Source organism: Octopus sinensis, linkage group LG5 (assembly GCF_006345805.1).
Source record: "Octopus sinensis linkage group LG5, ASM634580v1, whole genome shotgun sequence".
Lineage (NCBI taxonomy): Eukaryota > Metazoa > Mollusca > Cephalopoda > Octopoda > Octopodidae > Octopus > Octopus sinensis.
The window spans coordinates 95,620,859-95,630,858 of record NC_043001.1 but is presented as its reverse complement, the minus strand read 5'-3'; the positions used below and the strand labels follow the sequence as shown (position 1 = coordinate 95,630,858).

The 10,000-nt window shown below is 37.1% G+C and overlaps 1 long non-coding RNA gene across 1 annotated transcript in view; it reads left to right on the top strand.

The window, feature by feature from the left end:
* The window catches only part of LOC118763385, a 26,046-nt gene that overhangs the window by 6,044 nt on the left and 10,002 nt on the right, over nt 1–10,000 (top strand). The window contains exon 2 of the long non-coding RNA XR_004999133.1: nt 4,823–4,831. This is a non-coding gene — a long non-coding RNA (uncharacterized LOC118763385). The remainder of the gene's footprint in view (nt 1–4,822; nt 4,832–10,000) is intronic.

The window sequence follows — 10,000 nt, the reverse complement described above, 5'->3', positions numbered from 1 at the left end:
TAACAAAAGGTATAAAACAAATGAAATCCAAACTAAAACTAGAACAGCAAAGAACCATAATAAAATGATGGCAAGAAAAGCCCCATTCATGGTAAATACTGGACTAAATTAAATAGAAAAGAAATAGACAAAGAAAAATCCCAGCAATGGTTGAGAAGCTCAGGACTCAAAGCAGAGACAGGGAGATTTTTAATTGCAGCACCAAAAACATGTAATGAAAAGAAATATAACAAGTAACTGGAGAATATGTGGAGATGGACAAGAAACCATAAATCATATTATCTCTGTCTGCCCAGTCCTGGCTAAGAAGGAATATATTCACAGACATGACAGAGTTGGAACCTACATACATTGGAAGCTATGCCAACATTATGGAATAACAACAGAAAAAAGATGGTATAGGCACACACCAGAAAAGGTCACAGTAAACGAGAAAGCAACCACACTCTGGGATGTGCCGATACACACAGATAGAGAAATTAAGGCCAACAGACCAGATATAGTTGTCAGAGATCATGAAGAAAAACATTGCTTTCTAATTGATGTATCAATACCGGCAAATGACAACGTGTCTCTAAAAGAAATGGAGAAATTTTCAAAATACAAAGACCTGGAAATAGGGGTAACCAGAATGTGGAATCTAAAAACAGAAACAATTCCTATCATAGTAGGTGCATTAAGCATGATAAAAAACACGTAACAAAAACACCAGGACTTACAAACACATATAACATACGGAAAATTGCACTACTAGGCACCGCACACATCCTACGCAGAACACTTTCCATACAATAACCATCACAGTATCACAACAAATCACAGCACATACCCAAGGCACACAGAGTTGCGCTCAGTAGTGAAGTGAAAGCACACTATAAAAATAAAACTACTGAATAATAATAATAATAATAATAATAATAATAATAATAATAATAATAATAATAATAACTGAAAGACAGTAACTACATAAATTGATTAATTAATTAATTAATTAAATAAGTATACATGCAACTGTTTATGCATACACGTACACATTTTAATTATAAAGTATACATGCAACTGTTTGTGCATACATGTACACATTTTAATTATAAAGCATAAATAATGCATACACGCGCTCACACGTACACACAGAAAGAAAAACCACGTTACGCGGACGAAAACAAAACAAAAACAAAGCGATTTTTCACGAACAAACGCAAAAAGAGAAAATTGGTCACTGAATTTAGAAAGTCACTACACAGTTATGCCCGGAAATATGACTACCAAAAGAAATAGAGGCGAATTTCGATCTGTAAGTCTTATGCGAGTTCGATATGAACAATATATTAATTCGGAGAATTCAGAAGCGGTGTTTTGTCAAAAAATTGACCCTGTCACCGTCACAGAAGCGGCGTCTTGTCAAAAAGTTGACTCTGAAAAAATGGACCCCTCTGATGTCGCCGTCAATCATTTAATGAAAACAAGCCAAAAATCATGCCGGATCGGTCATCGCCCGAGACAACAAGGATCGCGTTACCCAGTAGGGAACCAGACTGGGGTCGAAAAGTTTGCTGCTGGAACAAACTCTCAAAAAGACGATCTACCAGGTGACCAGAACCAGAATACTTCTAACTCTGGACTTGTAGTGGCACCACCAAAAACACCACCTAAAGCAAAACGTATAAAATGGACCAGAGAGGACTATAGAGATGTGTTGAAAGCTTTTATACAGCCCAACTAAACCCAAACAATAACCTCAGTGTACAAACATACATCTCATGGAGAAATTCAGTAGGCAATGACGTACGTAGATATATAGACGCAAATAAATAAGTAATGTACGCAGAGATATAATTAAAAACAAAAGACTAACTGACGCTGAAATTGACAAAATTAGGACACTAATAGCTCATGGTAGACCAAAAGAAAACAGCAACAATGTAGACGAAATAGGTAACAGTAGCACAGAAGCCAGTGTACAAGCGGCAAATCAACTTCCCAATGGGGAAGTTAAACAAAGAATAGCGAAGACGAGAGATTTGAAAAAAGAGGAGAACGTAGACCTTCCTCAAGAAAACCAAAATAGATATGACATAGAATTTGAGGTGAATAATAGAGAAAAGATTATGGAAGCAAAAGTGGACATTATGAGAGAACTCGGCAAGATTGAGCTCACTGACATGGTTAATAGAGAACCACTACCAAAGTTTTCAAATGGCACAAGAAATAACAACACAATCATGACATATAACGTTGCCCTAGGACAGATCTTAAGAAATAAGGGGAATGATTTGACAACCTTAAATAATCTCATTTATTCCACTGCTAAAGTAGTAACTACCCAACTAGGTGTTAAGATGACAAAGAAAAAGGCCAGGCATGTCAATGAACCTCCTAAGTGGAAAGTAGCGATACAAAAAGAGATTGAATCTCTGCGGGCGGATGTTTCAGTTCTCGATGAACTTGCTAGAGGAGTGAATATTAAGCCGAGAAAAGCTAGAAAAATCAAGCAAAAATATAAAATCAAAGATCTCATAAACCTCCCTGCAACTAAGGGACTGTTGAAACAACGGATACAGTTGAAAGCTCAACGGCTTAGAAGGTATGACAAAAGAAACAAATTTTATCGACAAAATAAATTTTTTAAGACAGATGCAAAGAAATTTTATAGGGAAATTGGCAAAAATAAAATACACATAGAAGATCCACCTAAGATTGAGGAAGTGGAGGAGTTCTGGAAGAAGGTATGGAGCAACGAAAAAGAGTTTAATGCTGAGGCTGACTGGATAGAACGTGAGAAAGAGAGACTGGATGAACTTGAAGAACAGAAATGGGAAGCAATAGGAATAGAGGAGCTAAGGTGTGTCCTTAGGAAGGCTCATAAATGGAAAACCCCAGGACTGGATCGGATCCCTAACTTCTGGCTGAATTGTTTGACAGAGGTACACGAACATCTCGCTGCATCTCTGTCTGATGTCATTCAGAACCCAGAGCAAATACCTGCTTGGCTGACTGAAGGAACCACCTACCTATTGCCTAAAACCGAAGACACAAAAAACCCAAAGAATTACCGGCCAATAACATGTCTCAACACCACCTACAAAATCCTCACATCCATAATAACGGAGAGAATGTACGCTTTCCTTGAACAAAATTCTATCCTTCCACAAGCTCAAAAAGGTTGTAAAAGAAACTCTTATGGGTGCAAAGACCAATTGCTCATAAACAGAATGATTGTAGAGAATTGCCGGAGCAAAAACAAAAACCTGAGTATGGCATGGATAGACTACAGGAAAGCGTATGACAGTGTCCCACATAATGGATACTCAAGGCCCTTGAGATATACAAGATCTCCCCTGTCGTCTCAAAATTCTTAGAGAATAGCATGACCATGTGGAACACACGTCTCTTTCTAAGCCATAGAAATGGGATGAGCCAGTCCAACAGCATCAACATCAAACGAGGCATCTTTCAAGGTGACTCCCTCTCTCCATTACTTTTTTGCATGGCACTGATCCCACTCTCAAACGAATTGGATAGTGCCAGATATGGGTACAAAGTTTTAGCAAGTTAATAAACCACCTTTTTTATATGGACGATCTAAAGCTGTTTGCCAAGAATGACCAAGAGCTAGAAGGGCTGCTAACAACTGTTAAAGAGTTTAGCAATGATATCGGAATGGATTTTGGCCTTGATAAGTGTGCTAAAGCAACTTTTGTAAGAGGCAAGCTCAGGCAAACAGCTTCTGTTAAATTAGATATTGACACTACCATCAAGGAACTTACCCACAAGAAATCTACAAATACCTAGGAATCAACGAAGGAGATGGTATACATCATGCTACTATGAAGAAAAAATAAGAAAGGAGTACTATAGGAGAATAAGGCTTGTACTGAAGACTGAACTCAACTCCAAAAATTGCATTGAGGCCATTAACACCCTGGCACTTCCAGTAGTCCAGTACAGTTTTAACATCATTAACTGGAACCTTACGGAACTCCAACGCTTGGACAGGAAGACAAGAAAGTTACTAACATCCAGGAGCATGCACCACCCTAAGGCAGATGTAGACCGCTTGTACCTACCTAGAAGCAGCGGGGGGAGAGGAATGATGCAATTGGAGCTGTGCTATAAGACCTCTACTGTAGGAATGAACAGGTACCTATCTAGTACAAAAGACTGGATGCTGCGACTTGTGTGTGAACACGAAGGCAGCAAAAAGCTGCATTCTATTGTCAAGGAAGCTTATAAGTTCGAAAGGGAACTAGGCATTAACCTTGAATCAGGTGAAGAGCCAGAAACCACTGCTACCAAGCAAGCAAAGCGGATCAGGCAGACTGCAAAAAAGAATGGGCAGAATCAAATTGAGAGGCGGTGGAGCCAGAAGCCCCTGCATGGACCCTAAATACAGATTCTGTGACACATTTGACGAAACAATAGACCATCTCGTTTCGGGATGTCCTGTGCTGACACCAAACGAATACAAAAATCGCCACGATAGGGTAGGACAGTATATACATTGGAAGATATGTAAACACTACAAATCCGACACTCCTGCTAACTGGTATGAACACCATCCTCAGCCAGTTGTTGAAGGTAAAGATGTCACCATCCTCTGGGATTTTCCAGTCAACACTGACAGAACGATCAAGGCTAATCGACCAGACATAATTGTAAAGACAGGAAGAAGAAAATACCTGCAGACTAATAGAAGTAAGCGTCCCCACTGATAAAAATGTATCTGTCAGGGAATTTGACAAACTTAGTAAATATAAGGACCTGGAAATCGAAATACAGAGGATGTGGAATCTTAAAACAAAAACTGTTCCTGTTATTGTAGGTGCCCTAGGTATGATAAAAAAGGGATGTCAGAAACACCTAGACAATATCCCTGGAAAACCATGTCTCAAGGAAATCCAAAAGATTGTGCTAACAAGTACTGCCCACATCCTTAGAAAAACCCTATCAATGTAAATGTTTGTGTTTGTATTACATGGAGATATTTCTCTACTTCCCCTCCCCAAGCTTTCAGCTATATTTCAACAACTCTTAACCTTCACTTGCCCTAGGGCGCTGGGTGTGCCCCGGCAGGTGATTGCATCAAACATGCAGATTAAAAGTAAATGACAATGATAATAATAATAATAATAATAATAATAATAATAATGATGATAATAATAATAATAATAATAATAATATTAGTAATTCAGTGAATTCTCTACCTCGCTTCTTCCCCATTATCCAGGTGTGCGTGTGCCCTTTTTGGGTATCTCCATATGCATTCTTATGCGTGTCTGTCCGCGTTTTTGCACTGCATTAGCGCATGCCTACATAAGTAAATATATATATCTATATATATATATATATATATATATATTAATATATTATATATATATATATATATAGAAATTCGGGGTGAGTACTTGATAATTATAAGCACCTGTGTTTATACCGTCTGGTGGTGTAGGTGGGGAGTAAATTATCAAAATAAAATAAAAACATGATGCGAAGGATTCAGCGGTACATATGTTTCGGGCCTTTATTAGACAGATTTATAACAATGCATAATGTATGTCTGTGGCCTTCTTCAGCCGCGCACAACAGCTTCCACAAGGACATGTGTTACATCAAAAACTCTTGGTTGGGGATGCAAATCCTCTCATTCACGTACGACATAATGCGGCAGCAGCATAGAATTGAAGCGTCCATCTCTTTCTTCTCTCAATGTAGAATGAGGAAAATTGGATGTTGAGGTAATGTAAATAAATAAATACATATATAGAGGTGAAGATGGAGGGGCGAGAGTTCGGGACGAGGGATAAAAAATGTATAAAAAGTGTAAGTAGAATAATATAAAAATGTAGAGGATAAAGATATAAAGAGTTGTAAGGAGATGTAAGGGGGTATAAAGAAATATAAAGAAATATAATAAATGTTAAGGCATAAGGTTATAAAGTAAAAATAGAAATAGAATAAAAGTAAAAAAAATGATAAAACCATGATAAAAGTGTAAAAGAATGTAAAGATAAGTGATGTATAGAGGTTACGGACCAAGCATGGTGGTCAGGAGATTGATAAAATTTAGCTGTAGAATTGACAGTAAATCAACAGTTTCGTCTGGGGACTTAATGCGTTGTAAATCAGAGCTGATGAGCATTTAATCTGGTTCCTTGAATTAAATGGACTTCTAGTACATACATATCATCATGGATACATACACCCACATACACGCGTACATATACGCCTCCAAGCCTATAAGCATACACACGCACTCGCGCGTAAACACGTACATAAACACACACGCACCCACACGCACGCGCGTACACACACATACATACAACAGAATATCCGCATATATACACGGACATTACGCGCGTACACGCTCACATGTATATACGCGCGCCCATCACTACATACACACACGTATATGCCCACGCCTCTAGGTCCAGGTAGAAGATATTAAAGGATGTGTATAAGAACGTAAGTAAAGAATCCCGTACTCATGTCAACATGCGCACGCACACACGGCTGTGTGTCCGTATGTGCGTGCACATATACACTCATATACACACACAGAGAGACACACGCGCACACGGGTATAGCTATAAGATATCGAAGTATGCATGTACATATATGCGCGTGCATATGTATGTGTGCGTACACACGCGGACGCTCGTATATTCAAAAGGTGGATCCATAGGTAAGTAAATAAACATATATAGAGGTGTAAAGCGATAAGTTAGGGGTAAGAATGAGGGTAAGGGTAAAGATTAGAAATAAAAAATACAGTATAAAATAAGAAATACAATGTAATAGTTACAAAATGAAGTATAAGAATTATAAAAATTATAAGAGTTAAGGTAAGGGATGAAAATGAAAATGAGAATAAATGGAAGTAGAATAAAAGTAAAAATAAAATTAAAAATAAATAAATGGAAGTAGGATAAAAGTAAAAATAAAAGTAAATAAAAATAAAGTAAAATAAGATAAAATAAGATAAAATAAGATAAAATAAGATAAAATAAAATAAAATAAAATAAAATAAAATAAAATAAAATAAAATAAAATAAGATAAAATAAAATAAGATAAAATAAAATAAAATAAAATGAAAAAAATAAAAAAGATAAAAATATAATTTTGTAAAGTTTAACATGAGATGAAGGTGGTTGAAAGTTAGAGGTGTGTGTTAAACGTAGCGGGCGGGGCGGGGGGAACTGAAAATTGGAAGGGTGGGAAGTGGAGTTTGGCGGTGTGCGTTCAACATCTGAGTTAGAAATGTGAAGGGTATAGATGTAGGGAATTAAAGAGACTACATAGGGAGGATATGGGTGTAGGAGAAGAAATATTTAGGGAAAAGAAGTCATATATGGGAGACAAAATTTGTATATATAGGGGGAAAATGCAGGGAACCGTATATGCACATACACACACCCACACACACACACACACACGCACATGTATATATATATGTATGTGTACACATACGTACACGTATGTGCACATACATACGCACACACACACACACACACACACACATACACATACACACATACACACGCACATATAGGAAAGCGGGATGTGCTGGAGCCGACAGGTTGCACCGGGTGGGAGGAAATTGCATGGGGGAGTTGGTATAAGACCTAAGCATTGTAGTATTTGAAAGTATTAATAAGTTTATGTATACAGGATGGTTTGAACTCTGACCTTTTGTTAATAAGATTGTGTTTGTCTTTGAATTTCAAGATGTTCAGGAGTTCTACACAGCATAGTTGGCATCCTGCTCTATTATTTAAATAAGGTGCAGCTGATCCGATGATGGACCATCTGAGTTTGAAGTCTATGCATTTGTCTTTTAATTCCCAAATTCTTTTAGAGAGAGAGGTGCTGTTAGCCTTATGTCTGTGTCTCAGCGAGGACCGGTGGTTGTAGTATCTGGATTTCCAGGAGGTTGAGCAACCAATATAGGTGAGTGTGTTAAACTGAGTACTCACCTCACATGAGTATATTACGTTTTTCGCCCTACATGCGCCCTGCAGCGGGCACTCTGATGCACATCTGCAGTTGCATTGCATTGCATTATTCGGTCGTGTGCTGCTAATCCCAGGCGGAGGTGTTGGTATCCTCCTGGTTGTTGATGGGTGTAGTATTTCCTCTGTTGTGTTGGCGGGTGTTATTACTAACTGTTTGGGTAGTATGGCTGCCAGTCTGGTTATATTGTCTACTGTCTAGATGAAGGGGGTTCTGTTGGTCGCTATGGTTTGCTCTTGATCTAGCTGTTCTAATATTAATATAGTTATGTTTAGCTATGAGGCAGCTCATGTTGGGCAGGTAGTAGAGGAAATCCTAATAGTTTTGTTGGAGAAGATACTTCTATACTTGTGGGTGGGTGGGAAGTTGTTGGAAATTATAGAGAATATTCTCTTACATAACTTACCCCTAACTGCTAAGTTGAAAGGTATGTTGAACCATATATATTTGCGTAATCTACTATTATCCCTTCTATTTCTCCTAATAGGATCTATATTGCTCTCGTCGGGAGGGTTACTATTGTGTGCTGTTCTATTAGTTCGCCTATTTCCTATACGTTGTTTGGAGTTTAAATTAGAATTATCGCTAGTGTGAGTTGAGTGATGAGTTCGATTATAATTGGGAGTCTTATGGCCGACGGACGCTCCCGGGTGGTCTACATATGATATTCTCTGGTTATACCCGGCACTATAGAGAGCCTGGTTGTAGTGTTGTGCATGATTATTGAAAATTTCTCTATTAGAGGATGGTTTTGTCAGTCTGTCTGAGATGGCTTGGATCGTGGTGCTAATTATACAGGGTGGATGGTTGGAAGAGGTATGGATGTATTTGGTAGAATTTTTGATGTAACACATGTCCTTGTGGAAGCTGTTGTGCGCGGCTGAAGAAGGCCACAGACATACATTATGCATTGTTATAAATCTGTCTAATAAAGGCCCGAAACATATGTACCGCTGAATCCTTCGCATCATGTTTTTATTTTATATATATATATATATATATATATATATATATATATATGCATATATATATACATATATATATTATATATATATATATATATATATATGTATATTATATATATCTGTATGTGTATGTGTGAGCATGTATATATACACACATATATATATATATATGTATATATATATATATATATATATATATATATATATGTATATATATATATATATATATATATATATATATATATATATAATATATATATATATATATCTGTGCCAGTGTATGAACGTACATATATTCATATACATGCATTGTGTGTGTGCTGTACAAACGCGTATAAGTGTTCGTGTCTGTGAAATAGTACGTATATACAATTGTATATATACTTTTGTGTATATGTATATATACAGTGGCGTCAACATGTTCAGAACGGCATTGTTTTCGTCAGAAAAGTAAGTATAAGTTTTATCAATGTTGTCTTATATTCTATAATTTTCACAGACAATAAATACAATATTAATAGTTATTGTCTGAGATGTTGGTGTAATGTAAAAGGATAACACAAAAGTTACGGATGATTTAGTGATTTACTGCAAAACCCATGGCGGCCCAAATGATCAGAACGGTTGAAAAAATAACAAAATAATCAAAAATGACAGAGAATACTGGAATTATTTAATATTTAGTGTGAATCCCTTTAGCTTCAATCACACTCTGACATCTTCAACTGCATGAGGAAATTAATTTTCAATTTCTTGCTAGGTGATCTTATTCCATTCTTCCTGAAGGGCATTCCATAAGTGCTCAGTTGTTTTAGGATTTCTGGCTTTCGAACGTCCTCCAAGAATATTCCATACATTTTCAATAGGATTGAGATCTGGGCTTTGAGCAGGCCAATCCATAACAATAACCTTTTCAGCCTTGAGGAAGTTCACGACCACCTTAGCCTTGTGACATGGGGCATTGTCCTGTATGAATATGGGTGGTCGCTTAGTTGAATTTCTCAGCACAGGAAAGACATGATAT